Raw genomic sequence first — 14,297 nt, 5'->3', positions numbered from 1 at the left:
TATTGCAACTCGAGGCTTCAATTTTTTCTTCAGTTCTTTCAGTTTGAGAAATGCCGAGTGTGTTCTTCCCTTTTGGTTTTCAGACTCCAGGTCTTTGTACATTTCATTATAGTAATGGGTTTTGTCTACTCGAGCTGCTCTTTGAAATCTTCTGTTCAGCCCTTTTACCTTTTCATTTTTTCTATTTGCTTTAGCTATTCTCTGCTCAAGGGCAAGGTTCAGAGTCTCTTCTTGTCATGTGGTGGTTTTGTATATATACCCTTAATTATGATGAAAAATTTCCCTTCTATTCCTATTTTGTTCATCATTTTTGTCAGTAATGGGTGTTGGATTTTGTGAAATGCCTTTCTGCTGCAGTTGATAAGATCATGTGGTTCTTTTTATTTGTTGTATTTATGTGATGAATTACATTGATTGTTTTTCTAATGTTGAACCATTCTTCATATTTGGTGTGAATCCTACTTGATCACATAGTTTTTTTTTGATACATTATTTGAGTCTGTTGGGTAGGATTTTATTGAGAATTTTTGTGCATAGGGTCATGTGGGATATTGGTCTAGTGTTTTCTTTTTTTAGTGACATCTTTGGCTTTGGTATCAGGGTTATGCTTACTTCTTATAATGAATTAGAAATAGTCTCTCCTTTTCTATATTCTGGAATAGTTTGAGTAGAATTAGTATCACCTCTTCTCTGAATGTTTGGTAGAATTTGCCAGTGAAGCCATATGGGCCAGGACTTTTTTATTGGCAGTTCTTTCTTATGACCTATTCAATTTCTTATTTTGTTATGGGCCTATTCAGATTTTCTTCCTCAGTCTGTGTTAGTTTAGGTTGATAATATGTTTCAAGAAATCTGTCCATTTCCTCTGGGTTTTAAATTTGTTGGAGTAGTTTTTCATAGTATCCTGATGTTATTCATTTTACTTTGCTTGATGCTGTTATGACTTTGCCTGTTTAATTTCTTACTTGTGTTACTTTCATTTTCTCCTTATTTTCTTTGTTAATTTTGTGATCTCTGCAGTATTCCAGTGTTTTTAAATTTATTGAGGCTTGTGTTGTGGCCTAACATAAGGTCTATTCTGCAGAATGTTCTATGTATGCTGGAAAAGAATGTATATTGTGCTGTTGTTGGATGAAGTGCTCTGTAGATGTCTGAAAGGTCAAATTGGTTGATTGTATTGTTGAGTTCTGTGTCTTTGTTGAGTTTCCTTCTAGTTACTCTCTCCTTCATGGAAAAAGGTGTTTTAAAGTCTCTTACTGTAAAAGTTATCTATTTCTCTTCAGTTCTGTTAAAGTTTATTTTATGTGTTTCGGGGCTCTTTTCACTGGGTGTATAGTTAGTTATTTATTATGGTTGTGTCCTGTTTGTTGTTCAGTCGATCCTTTAATCATTATATAATGTCCTTCCTTCTTGTTTATGGTGGTTTTTGTCTTAAAGTCTGTTTTATTAGAAATTAGTATCGCCACTCTTGGTCTTTTTTGATTGCCATTTTTAGTGACATCTTTGGCTTTTGGATGTCCTTTTCTATATTCTGGAGTAGTTCGAGTAGAATTAGTGTCACCTCTTCTCTGAATGTTTGGTAGAATTTGCCAGTGAAGCTATATGGGCCAGGACTTTTTTATTGGCAGTTCTATATATTTTTTTCCAACCTTCAGTTTTCAGTCTGTCTTTGTCTTTGTGTCTAAGGTGTGTCTCTTGTAGACAGCATATTGATGGGTCATATTTTCTTATCCATGCTGCCACTGTCTGTCTCTTGATTGGTGCATTTAATCTATTTACATTCAGTGGAATTATTGACAAGTATTAATTGATTACTGTCATTTTGATAGGTGTCTTTTTGTGGTGTTGCTGATTTTTTTGTTCCATATAATGTTCTGTGCTGAGCTCATTTTGTTTATGAATTTCTTTATCATTTCCTTTGTTGCTGTTGTTTTAGTATTTACTAAATAGTTGTGCCTTTCCTCTTTATTTTGATGAGAAGTTTTATTTGAGGTTCTCCTGTAATTTTTTAATTTATTTTACTTTTATTTTTGCAGCGTTCCCTCCCCTCCCCTGTGATTTATTATTTTCTTCCCAAGTTTAGAACAATCCATTCTCTCTCAAAATTGCCTTGATTTCCTCCCCATTTGGAAGTTCTGTATCTACACTATTTATTCCCTCTTTTTGCTTTGTAATTATCCTCATTTACCAGTTGATGCCTCTGGTTCCTTGTTTACAGTCTTGTAAGTGTATTTGACTTTGGATATTTCTATATATGATGTTGCTGTTTGTGTTAATCGTTGGTTGTAGTCTGGTGGTGTTGGTTCTCTGTCCGAAGGACTCCTGTTAGCATCTCTTGTAAAGTTGATCTGGTTTTTACAAATTTCCTTAATTTTTGTTGATCTGGAAATATTCCAATTTTGCCATGATATTTGAGGGACACTTTTGCTGGATATATAATTCTTGGTTGGTAGTCTGCCTCTCCCCCCCAGGATTTTATATACATCATCCCATTTCCTTCTTACCTGCATGGTCTCTGCTGAAAAATCAGAGCTTGATCTTACTGGTTGCCCTTTGTAGGTAACTTTTTGTTTTCCCAAGCTGCTTTTAAGAGTCTTTTTGGAAAGTTTGGTTATGATATGTCTTGATGATTTTCTTTTGGGATCTGTGCTGTTTTGGGGTTTTTGAACTTACTGAATACATGTCTATTGTCTTTCATCATATTAGGGAAGTTCTCTTCCAACAAATCTTTGACAGTGGTCTTTATGTTTTATTGATTCTTCTTGTTCTGGAATTCTAATCACATGTAAGTTATTTCTCTTGATGGTGTCCCACTTAAATTCTAGACTTTCTTCAATTTATTTGCTCGTTTTTTTTCTGAATGTTCCCTTAAGAAAGTAGTATTGAGAAATTTGTTTTCAATCTCACTAATTCTGTCTTCCATGATTCGATTCTACTTCTTTGCCCTTTCAATGTGTTATCTATTTCTGAAATCTTAGTATTAATCTTGTGCATTTCTATTGGCTATTTTTGTATGGTTTCTGATTTTTCATTTATTTTGTCAGTTTGCTTTTGTATTGTTTTCCTAAAATTCTTCCAGAGTTTTGCCTGTGTTTTCCTCAATATTTTCATTGTTTTCCTTGCTCTGTCTCTCAGTCTGCTGAAGGTACCTAAATATAATTTCTTTGAATTCCATCCTCAGGTGGTTTCAGTGTCACTTCTTCCTCAGGGAGGTTTTCTTGCTCTGTGTTCTGGTCCCTTGTTATACTTTATCTTGCTCCTTTGTTTGAACTGGGATTGTTAGTTGTCTCTGGACATTGTGATGTCCATGTATTTTATTTAATTGGTGATTGTATGTTGGAGTGATTTGCCAAGTTTTTTTTTTTTTAGGTTTTATTTATTTATTTATATATCCAAACTAGCAGGGTTGGTGTGGTATTCCATTCTCTAGTTTGGCAGCACTGATACACTTAACGTCTGTCTCCTGGTGGGTGTGATAGAGGATGAGAATGTGTACACAGACCCCTGTTCACTCTTCCTGTAGAGCAGTTGAGGGTGAGTGAAGCTGATATTGGCTGCCATCTGTCATTGATCAGTTGGTACAGAAGCAGATGGTGGCTTTTGCTCAGTAGGTGGGCCTGCGGGAGGTGCAGATGTGGTTGGGTCCCATGGACATGGTTGCTGTCTCCTTTCTAGCCACCAGACACAATTGTGGGTGCTCTTGCAGTCCTTGTCAAGCAGAGCCAATTATCAGGTTACTGACCCAATTGGAATGCCACTTGTAAATATTCAAAATGGCCGCGCCTTCAGGCCAGTTGAAAGTCTACAGGTCCAGTTGTCTCCTTACTCGCTGTTTCCATACAGTTACTTCTGCTAGTCAGTATTTAATAGACTTCTTTATCCTTTCCTTTGAAGCTCGGGGTTCCAGGATTATCCTCTGTATCTGTTTCGATTGGTTTCTCATTTCTTGGTTGTAGAAGGTCTGGGTAGCTTGTCTGTCTATTTCACCATCTTGCCAAAAGTCTGCAAGTTGGTTTTCCATTCAACAATTCATACACATTTTGTTGTGTGCCATTGATTGTAGTTCCCACAATGTTTAGCACTCATCCCACTTCTTCCCTGTGTTTAACATTTCCCTTCATTTGTCTTTCCTATCCCTTCCTGCATTCTGAGCTTTATTCCTGGGCAAATGCTGCCCTTTTGATCTCGTATGGTGGATTGTTCTAAGGAGTGTGTACCTCCCTGATGTTATTGTTCACTTTACAGGCTTGTCTGTCTTTTGGCTGAAAGTTGAGTTACAGGGGTGTGTTCAGTTCTAGGCTTAAAGGATGTCTAAGGGCCCTAGTCTTGGGGTTCTACTAGTCTTGGCAGACCAGTAGTAAGCCTGGTCCTTTTTTAAAAAATTATTTTGAGTTTTGTTCTATACTTTTCTTCCACTCTATCAAGGACCTCCTATTGTGATCCCTTCCAGAGCAGTTAGCAGTGGTACCATTAGTTCTTTTGGTCTTAGGCAGTGTCTCTGAGGCTGAGGTTCTTGCATTTAGTCTCTCTTTCATATTCATTTCTCTCTCTCTCTGTGTGTGTGTGTGTGTATATACAACCCTTTTTAAAATGTAAAACTATTCTTTGTTCTGGATCATTATTTGTTGATCCTGGGAGACAATCAGTAAAATAAACAAAGCTCAGGTCTGTTAACATTTGCTAATTTTCAAAGTGTAAATATTCCCTCCATGGTAGATTTCAAGCTATCATGTTACACACTAAAGTGGAATTGGAAGGAGATGCTCAGTAGCACAAAATATTTCCACCAGATGGATACAATAAATGTAAATAACCTAAAGATCATAGATAGAAATAAAATATAGTAAAATATTTAGGAAGTGATGAATCTTGAGTATTTATTACCTTTAGTTTTAATGTATTTGTGAGTTTATATGATTTAATTTTTTAAAATGCATTTTATTGAAATATAATTTATGTGCAATGAAATACACAAAACTAAAGTGACATGGGTCAGTGCATTCTTTTTTGTTTTTTGCAGTGTTCCCTCCACTTCCCTCCCACCCCTCAACAACAAAGAACTTTCCTTCCATATATAAACCTTTCTTTGACCCTCCACAACAATGAATTAATACTATATTTATCTATGATTGACTTATTTCACTCAGCATAATGTCCTCCAAGTTCATCCATGTTATGCTGTGTTTTGCTGAGTCTACATTATTCTTTGGAGCTCTGGTAGCATAGTGGCTAAGACACTTGCCTGCTAACCAGACGGCTGCCGGTTCAAACCCACCAGCCACTCCTTGGAAGGAAGGTTGGGCAATCCTACTTCCGTAGTGATACTGCCTCGGAAACCCAAGGAGGGGTCGCTATGAGTCGGGTTTGACTCGACGGCACATAACAGCAACAGCAACAGCAACATTATTCTTTAGTGTTGCATAGTATTCCATTGTGTGTATGTACCATAGTTTGGTTAAGCATTTTTCTGCTAATGGGCACGTAGGTTTTTTCCATTGTTTTGCTATCATAAATAGTGATGTGATGAACATGGGTGTGCATATATCTGTTCCTGTCCTGGCTCTCACTTCCCTAGGATATGTACCTAGTAATGGGCTGAATATCCCCCTTGGTAAAGTGTCTATTCATGTCTTTTGCCCATTTTTCAATTGGATTGTTAATCCCTTTGCTGTTGAGGCATTGGAATTTTCTATAAATCTTAGAGATGAGTCCCTTGCCAGATATGTAATTATTGACAAGTATGAATTTGTTGCTGTCATTTTGTTAGTGCTTTTTCGTGGTGTTGATTTCTTTGTTCCATATAATTTTCTGTGCCGAGCTTGTTTTTTTTGTTTATGAATCGTGTTATCACTTCTTTTGTTGCTATTGTTTTAGTATTTGCTAAATATTTGTGCTGGTCCTTTTTTTCATTTTCATATGAAGGTTTATCATTTTTCTTTGAGGGTACCCTGTGATTTATAGTTTCCTTCCCAAGTTTGGAACAGTCCGTTCTGTCTTGTAGTTATCTTGACTTCCCTTCCATCTAGAAGTTCTTTAAAGACACAGTTTTTTCCCTATTTTTGGTTTGTAGTTGTCCTCATTTGTCAATTGATGTCTCTGGTTCCCTGTTTACAATCTTGTAGGTTTATTTACTTTGGATACTTCTATAACTGGGTTAGTTTCTGGTTTATGTGACCATGTGTGTTAATGGTCAGTTGTTGTTTGCTGTTGTTGCTTCTCTGTCCAAAGGACTCCCTTTAGCATTTCTTGTAAGGTTGGTCTGGTTTTAACAAATTCCCTTAATTTCTGCTTATCTGGAAATTTCTAATTTCACCATCATTTATGAAGGACAATTTTTGACGTATAATTCTTGGGTGGAAATTTTTCTCTTTCAGGGCTTTATATATACCATCCCATCATCTTCTCGCCTGCATGGTTTCTGCCAAGAAATCTGAGCTTAGTTTTCTTGGTTGCCCCTTGTAGGTAACTTTTTGTTTCTCCCATGCTGCTTTCAGGATTCTTTGTCTCTGGTTTTGGTGAGTTTGATGCTGATACATGTCTTGGTGATTTTCTTTTGGAGTCTATCCTGTTGGGGGTTCATTGGACTTCTTGAATATTCTCATATTTCGTCATACCAAGAAAATTCTCTTCTAAATCTTTGACAGTTTTTTCTGTGGTTTTATTTGTCTCTTTCTGTTCTGGAATTTCTATGCCATGTAGGTTATCCCACATCAGCCTTAGGCTTTCTTCATTTTGTTTTGATCTTTTTACTGATTGATCCCTTTCCAAAGAAGTATTAAGGTATTTGCCTTCAGTCTCACTAATTCTGTCTTCCATTGATTCAGTTCTACTCCTTTGCCCATTCAAAGTGTTATCAATTTCTGAAAATTTAGTATTAATCTGGATTTCTGTGTGTAGATTTTTTATCATTTTTCATTTATTTTGTCATTTTGTTCTTGTATTGTCTTTTGAAATTGTTCTAGGGTCTTCTCTGTGTTTTCCTCAATTTTGTCAGTGTTTTCCTTGATCTGTCTCTCAGTCCATTGAAGGTACCTAAATATAATTCTTTTGAATTCCTTATCAGGGAGTTCCAGTGCTGCATCTTTCTCAAGGATGTGCTTTGGGTCTGTATACTGGTCCCTTGTTTCTCCTGCTCTATCTTGCTTCTTTGTGTGGACTGTGATGCTCTGTTGTCTCCAAGTGGGTTTGGTTTTGGTTTAGATTAAAGTATATTTAATTGGTGATTGTATGTTGGAGTGACTTGCCCACGACTTTTGTTTTCTTTGTATGTTATCTATGTAAGCAGGGTACTGTGCTGTGCTCCTCTATTTGCTAGTTGGCAGCATTTACATACTCACCACCTGTCTCCTTTCCTGTTGTCAGGCTCCTGTATGTCCCTGCCATCCTTGGCAAATGGAGCCTGTTTTTAGGTCCTGTTTTCATTCAGGTTTTTCCACTAGTTGGTGCCTAATCCACTTCTGTATACTTCCTTTCAAAGTTCAGGGCTCTAGGATTATCTTCTGTATTTCTGTCAATTGGTTTCTCTTTTCTTTGTTGAAGAGGCTCTGTGTAGCTTGTCTTCCTATTCCTCCATCTTACTGGAAGTCCCATGATTTAATTTTTAATGATATCTGTGTTTAACAACCAGCTTGCCAAATTCTTGACAGTTTTATCAGCTCCCATTAGTTTGAATGAGCTGGCTTCAAAACACGACTGAACCTAAGACTCAGAGAAGTAAAATTATTTAATAAATTTAGCTTAAGTGGTAGAACCAGTATGAACTCTAGGTGTTTTTTTTTTTTTTAATTTAATTTTTGTTTTTATCAAAACAATATAAGTTAATTGTTGAAAAGATCAAAAGATACTAAAGGTTAACAAAAAAGCAGTTCCCTGTCCTATCTCCTTCACCTCTAGTTGCTAATCCCCAAAGGCGACACTTAATTCTTGTAGCCTTTTCTTCTGGTTTTTATCTCCTTATTTCTTATAATGTGATTGTAAACCAAAACCAAACCAGGTTCACTGTCACTGAGTTGATTCCAATTTATGGTGATCCCCATTGGGTTTCCAAGGCTGTCAGTCTTTACTGAAGCAGACTGCCTCATCTTTCATCCATGGTGCAATTGGTGGGTTTGAATCACCGACCTTTTAGTCAGCAGCCAGATGCCTTAACTACTACATCACCAGAAATCCTTAATACGCTTATGTTGTTGTTGTTGTTATGTGCCGTCGAGTTGGACCCGACTCATGGTGACCCCTCCTTGGGTTTCCGAGGCAGTATCACTATGGAAGTAGATTGCCCAACCTTCCTTCCAAGGAGTGGCTGGTGGATTTTAACCACTAGCCTTCGATTAGTAGTCAAGGGCCTTAGGCACTATGCTACCAGAACTCCTTTAATATGCTTATACTACTATTTAAATTTTTTCTTCTTTTTTTGATATTATTTATTCTTTCTAAATACGTGTGGTTCTTTACTCCTTCTATGTCATTCCAAAATAGCAATAAGGTATATTTTAGTAGAAAACAAAAGCAAATGACAAAGAGCAATAAAACTCTTAAGAAAAACAACTAGATAAATTTGAATTGGCAGAGCACAAAAACGGAAACCTGAGGCTGAAGAGAAAACATCCAATAAAAAGAAATCTGGTTCATAAATGTACTTGAGAAAGAATGGGGATTGGAGGCATAGTGCAGCTATGTAAGGAGGAGTATGAGATGGGGTGCAAAACTTGAGAATTGGCTAAAAGGAAGGCGGAGAGTTAGCTCTCTGCCTTTGCACATTTTTTCCCCCCACTGTATTTATATACTCTGGTGGCATAGTGGGTAAGGCATGTGGCTGCTAACCAGATGGTTGGTGGTTCAAACCCACCAGCTACTCCACAGGTGGAAGATGAGGCAATTTACTTACATAAAGATTCACAGCTTTGGAAACCAAGTAGGGGTTGCTGCGAGTTGGAATCAACTCAATGGCAGTGGGTTTGATTTTGGTTTAGATGTGTATCACAGTTACAATATTTTGCTGTATTATTATTTAGCATTTACACTATTATGATTATATAAATATAATCATTTATATATGTATAGTCAAGCCATTAGTATATTTTGATTGTTTTCTTTCTTATATAACATTTCCTTCTAATTAATAATTGTGTTAATTTTTAAACATTTGCCTGATTTCTTTATGTACTTACGATAGTATTATTTCTACATTCTATTATAGAATTGTAAACTTACTTCAGTATGGTTAAACATCAGATGGTCTATTATTTCCATTTTTTTCCTTCAACATACCTCCAAAGCTGCCCTTCATTCTCCTGCTTGAATCACAGCTATCGTTTTTGGTTGTCACCTTGGTGGTCCTGTTCACCAATATCCTGAGGATTGTCTTTACTTTTCTCCTGTGTTAGCATCCTCTTTCCTGAATCTTTATCATCTTATTTCCTAGCTTATTTCTTCATTTTGGTGGAATGCACCATCCATGTGCTTCCTAAATAAGGAGCCTGGGAGACAAATTATTTGAGATCATGTATATCTGAAAATGTCAACTTTACCCTCATACATCATTGAGAATTTGGACAGGTATATAATTATAGGTTAAAATTAATTTGCCCTCAGAATTTGAGGTTTGTTTCAGTGTTGCTTGTTTCCACTGTTTTTGAGAAATCAAAGACATTTTAGATCTTAATCCTTTGTGACTTTTTTTTTCTTTTCTCTCTGTTAGATTTTAGGAACCTCTCTTTATACCTTATGTTCTGAAATTCCACTGTGATCTGCTTTGGCATTTTTCCTTCACTCTGTGGCATATTCTGTGGATACATTTCATTCTGGAAATGTGTGTCTGTCAGTTCTGAAATTTTTTTCTTATTTATTTAAAATGTTTTTCACTTCTTATTTTCTGGAACTTGTTAGTTCAGTGTTGCATCTTCTGGATTGATCCTATCATTCTCTTGTCTTTTCTGTTTTTCATTGCTTTCTCTTTCCTACTTCTAGGGAGATTTCCTCAACCTTATCTGCCAGTTTGTCATTAGAGATTTTTAAAAATTTCTACAATAACTTTAATATATAAGGACTCTTGTTCTTTAGATGTTATTTTATTATTAGACCAAAAAAACCCAAACCCACTGCCATCAAGTTGATTCCAACTCATAGCAACCCCCAAGGCTGTGAATCTTCATGGAAGTAGATTGCCTTACTTTCCTCTCATGGAGTAGTTGGTGGAGTTGAACCACTGACCTGGTTAGCAGCCAAAAATCTTACCTACTACACCACCAGAGCACCTTTATTATACATCTTGTTTATGTTTCATAGTGCAATATTTCCTTTTTTTTTTTTTTTTTTTCAGGATACACTTTTGTGTGTATGTCTGTAAGGCTTTCTTTTTAAATTGTCTGTTTACTCAAAGTTCTTTTTTTCCCTCTAGTTTGTTAACTGGAGGCTTTCAGTGAAGGCTGATAAGATGATGAATACCTTTTTCATTGGGGAACCCCCAAATACCAGTATTTTTAGTTTTTTTCCCCTTTTTAAGTGAATGGGAGAGAGTCTTGCTAGCTTCTTCTGAGAAGAATTTCCCTAACTCCTACTTGGGGTTAGAAAAGCTTGGATGAATGTTCAGTATTCAAACTGAGGTGGGGAAGGGGCTTGGGGTATCTGCCTATGACTTTTCCTTAATTATGCTGTCTTTAATAAGAGGTTCACCCTTACACTCAGCTGTGCTTGGTATTGCCTTAGTCTAAGCCTCCAGTTGTTTGTTTCTCTGTACTGGTGAGTTAACATGCAGTCTTTGTCTAGGGTGAAGGAAGTGTTGCTTGGGGATTAGACAGGGTAACTGGGGGCCAGGGTCTAACTTCTTTCTATAGACCTTTAGCCATTTCTCCAGTTTTGCACCCCATCCCATACTCCTCCTTACAGCTGCATTATGCCTCCAATTCCCATTCTTTCTTGGGTACATTTATGAATCAGATTTCTTTTTACTGGTGTTCTCTCTTCAGATTCAGGTTTCACTTTTTGTGCTCTGCCAATTCAAATTTATCTAGTTGCTTTTCTTATATTAGAGTTTTATTGCTCTTTGTCATTTGCTTTTGTTTTCTGCTAAAATATACTTTATTGCTATTTTGGAATTACATAGAAAGAGTGAAGAACCACATGTATTTAATCTACTGTATTTTAGACATTGTACTCCAACAGACTAATTTTTTTAATTTCCATAAAAACTTTTCAAAGGGAGAAAACTACAACTATAAGCTCCTTGCTACTAGTCAAAGTTTTAGACCAGCATGGGCATCACTTTGGAGCTTGTTAGAAATGCAGACTCCTAGACCCCAACCCAGACCTAACAAATCAGATTCTGCATATTATAGGATCCCTGGGTGATTTTTCAAGTGTGAGAAGCACTGGTCTAATTTGAGTTTGGCATATGTTCTGGTTACTTAGTGCTGCTTCGACAGGAATATACCACAAATGGGACGGCTTTAACAAACAGGAGTTTATTCTCTTACATTTTGGAGGCTTTAAGTCCAAGTTCAAAGTGCCAGGCTCTAGGGACTGGATGAAAGCCCTTCAACCTTGGCGTCCAACTCCACCTTCTGCTCCCGGCCCACTGGAGCTAGAGGCGTTTCTTCACTCAGGCAGCTGTTAGCTGCTGAGGGTGAGAAGCCCCATGGTTGACAAGTAAAAAAGGCACAGTCCTGATGTTACCAAACCACACGGCAGGCCATTTTAAGTCCCAAGGTCGACAGAGCATAGCAGGCTGCTGAGCAACGACACGGCTACATGCAGGGTCCAAGTGTGCCATAGACTAGAGAGCATTCCCAAGGCTTCTGCTTAAATACAGGAAGCAGACCACATTCCCTAAGGCAGCTACTCAGCTGCTCCCAGTAGATTCCACCATGGAGTTGATTACCAGTCTCATCATGGGGAATACTACTATATCCAGCTGCCCAGCCACTCAACCAGGCCCAGCCAAGTTGACACAAAAACATAACCACCACAGCATGTATTACATGTTCAATAAACACTTTATTTAAAAAAAGTTTAGAAAAGGCCCTGAAGCTAGAAATGCTGTTTTGTGGTCAGGGTTGTTAGGTGCTGTCAAGTCAGTTTTGATTTATAGCAACCTTATTCACAACAGAATGAAACACTGCCTGGTCCTGCACCATCCTCACAGCCATTGTCATGCTTGAGCCCACTGTTACAGCGACTGTGTCAACCCATTTTGCTGAAGGTCTTCATCTTTTTCACTGATCTTTTGTTTTACCTAGCATGGTATCCTTCTCCAGGGTCTGGTCCCTTCTGACAACATGACCAAAGTCTGAGAGACGGTCTGGCCATTCTCTCTTCTAAGGACCATTCCAGCTGTCCTTTGTCCAGGACAGATTTGTTTATTTATTTATTTTTTTAGCAGTCCATGTCCATGGTACATTCAATATTTTTTGTTAACACCACAATTCAGAGGCATCAACTCTTCTTCGGTCTTCCTTTTCCATTGTCCAGCCTTCACATGTATATGAGGTGATGGAAGATGTCATGGCTTGGGTTAGGTGCACATTAGTTTTCAAATTGACATATTTTTTCCTTAACACTTTAAAGAGGTCTTTTGTAGCACATTTACCCGTACATTGTCTGATTTCTTGACATCTGCTTCCGTGTGGATCCAAGTAAAATGAAATCCTTCCATCTTCAATCAGCTTCAATCTCTTCTCTTGTAAGCTTATTTTACTTTGGATATTTCCATAACTGGGTTGATTTCTGGGTTTTGTTATCATGTGTATTAATGGTTGGTTGTTGTTTGCTGTTGTTGGTTCTCTGTCCAAAGGACTCCCTTTAGCATCTCTTGTAAGGTTGGTTTGGTTTTAACACATTCCCTTAATTTCTGCTTCTTTGGAAATGTCTTAATTTCACTATCATATTTGAGGGACACTTTTGCTAAGTATATAATTCTTGGTTGGAAATTTTTTTCTTTCAGGGTTTTAAATATACCATCTCATTGTCTTCTCACTTGCCTGGTTTCTGCTGAGAAATCAAAGCTTTGTCTTATTGGTTTCCCTTTGTAGGTAATTTTTCATTTTTCCTGTGCTGCTTTCAGGATTCTTTGTTTGTCTTTGGTTTTGGTGAGTTGATGGTGACATGTCTTGGTGATTTTCTTTTTGGCTCTATCCTATTTGGGGTTTGTTGGACTTCTTGAATGGCTATATTCTCATCTTTCATCATATCAGGGAAATTCCTTTCCAACAAATCATTGACAATTTTCTCTGTGGTCGTGTTTGTCTCTTCCTTTCTGGAATTCCGATTACACACAGGTTATTACTCTTGATAGTATCCCACATGAATCTTAGGCTTACTTTATTTCATTATGATCATTTTTCTGATTGATCCTTTACCAAAATAGTATTGAGGTATTTGTCTTCAGTCTCACTAATTCTGTCTTCCATTGATTCAATTTTACTCCTTTGACTGCTCAATGTGTTATCTATTTTTGAAATTTTAGTATTACTCTTCTGGATTTCTGTAGCTTTTGTATCATTTCTAATTTTTCATTTATTTTGTCATTTTGTTCTTGTATTGTTTTCTGAAATTATTCTAGGGTTTTGCCTGTGTTTTCCTTAATTTTGTCAGTCTTTTCCTTGATCTATCTCTCAATCCGTTGAAGGTACCTAAATATAATTCTTTTGAATTCCTTGTTAGGGAGTTCCAATGTTGCATCTTCCTCAGGGATGTTTTCTGGGTCTGTATCCTGGTCGCTTCTTTCTACTACTATATCTTGTTTCTTTGTGTGGATTGTAATGGTCTGTTGTCTCTAAGATGTTGTGCTGTCATTGTATTTATATTTAATTGGTGATTGTATGTTGGTGTGATTCATCCAAGATACTGGTTTTCTTTGTTTTGTTTCAATATATCTGAGTCAGCAGGGTACTGTGCTCCTCTATTCATTAGCTGGCAGCACTTATGCACTCACCGGCTGTCTCCTGGTGGGTGTGATAGAGAATGAGAGTGGGTGCACAGATCTCCGTTAGCCATTTGTGAAAAACATTTAAGGGTGAGTCAGGCTCATATTGGCTGTCATGGATCAATGCCAGTTAGTGCAGAAGCAAGCGATTGCCTTCCCTCAGTAGGTGGGGCTGCCATAGGTTATGTGTGGGTTGTATGGGCATGGTTGTTGTCTCCCACTCATTTAGACCAAACAAAAACAAAAACAAAAACAAAAAAAGTAAAAACAAGAGGACAGAAACACACACTGTATAAACACACAGGAACAATCAGCAAAAAAAGAGCGGAACCTCCCCCCCCAAAAAAGGCAATAAATGAGAAGAAATATTTAAAGAAAT

The 14,297-nt window shown here is 37.2% G+C and overlaps 1 protein-coding gene across 1 annotated transcript in view; it reads left to right on the top strand.

Annotated features, from left to right (window-relative positions):
• LOC103201916 (phosphatidylinositol 3-kinase regulatory subunit gamma) overlaps window positions 1–14,297 on the top strand; it is a 379,666-nt gene that overhangs the window by 166,731 nt on the left and 198,638 nt on the right. The window lies entirely within an intron of this gene.

Source organism: Orycteropus afer, unplaced genomic scaffold, assembly GCF_000298275.1.
Source record: "Orycteropus afer afer isolate SDZICR_OR568_19922 unplaced genomic scaffold, OryAfe1.0 scaffold00169, whole genome shotgun sequence".
In the NCBI taxonomy this organism is placed as follows: Eukaryota; Metazoa; Chordata; class Mammalia; order Tubulidentata; family Orycteropodidae; genus Orycteropus; species Orycteropus afer.
The sequence above is the reverse complement of the archived record's forward strand: the minus strand, read 5'-3'. Positions and strand labels throughout refer to the sequence as shown.